The following is a 663-nucleotide window of genomic DNA, read 5'->3' on the forward strand; positions in this document are numbered from 1 at the left end:
TTCAGGTTCACTGAGAGGAAGAAGATACCCACAACAGAGGGGAGGAAAGGTGTGACCACAAAGTAAATGTACCAAAGTGGCTGCCTGACATTGCAGAGGGAGAAAAGGCCAGTGACAGGCCTTGCATTTATGAGCACTCATGAATATTTGTACTCATGAATATGTAGATACAAAAAGGGAAAGCTATTTTGGAGAGCAATTTGGAATACTTAGCAGAATTCAAGGCATGTGTTTCTGTCTCCCCATCCGCTTATCCCCTTCTTTGCTGGGCTGGCAATAGCATGCTAGGCCTCTGCCATAGAGCTTAGCTCCTAGCAGTTCTTCAAGAAATACCTCAGAGCAGGAAGATAGTGCAACAGGCTGATGCCTGAGACAGTGAAAACTAGAAATCGCTCCCAAGGACGGGCACTCAGGGTGTAGAGGTAAACTGCACATTCACCTTTAAGAAGAATAGCTGTGAAGATGTCCATAGGTAGAGTAGAACCCCACTCACAAGAAAAACAAAGCAAAGGACACATGTGGGACCTGTCCTTAGCCCTGCAGACACAAACAGGCATTCTCTAGGGTTACTCATGGCTAGACCAGGACTAGAGAGCACTTTCTACACCGCTATGTTGCTTTAGCTCATTAAAAATTTATCTTTTGGGGCTGGAGAGATGGCTC

At 45.7% G+C, this 663-nt stretch overlaps 1 protein-coding gene across 1 annotated transcript in view; it reads left to right on the forward strand.

The window, feature by feature from the left end:
• Nucleotides 1-663, forward strand: part of Rmnd1 (required for meiotic nuclear division 1 homolog) — a 31978-nt gene that overhangs the window by 17964 nt on the left and 13351 nt on the right. The gene's annotated exons all lie outside the window — the stretch shown is intronic.

The sequence above is a fragment of the Microtus ochrogaster genome, linkage group LG9 (assembly GCF_000317375.1).
Source record: "Microtus ochrogaster isolate Prairie Vole_2 linkage group LG9, MicOch1.0, whole genome shotgun sequence".
Classification (NCBI taxonomy): Eukaryota; Metazoa; Chordata; class Mammalia; order Rodentia; family Cricetidae; genus Microtus; species Microtus ochrogaster.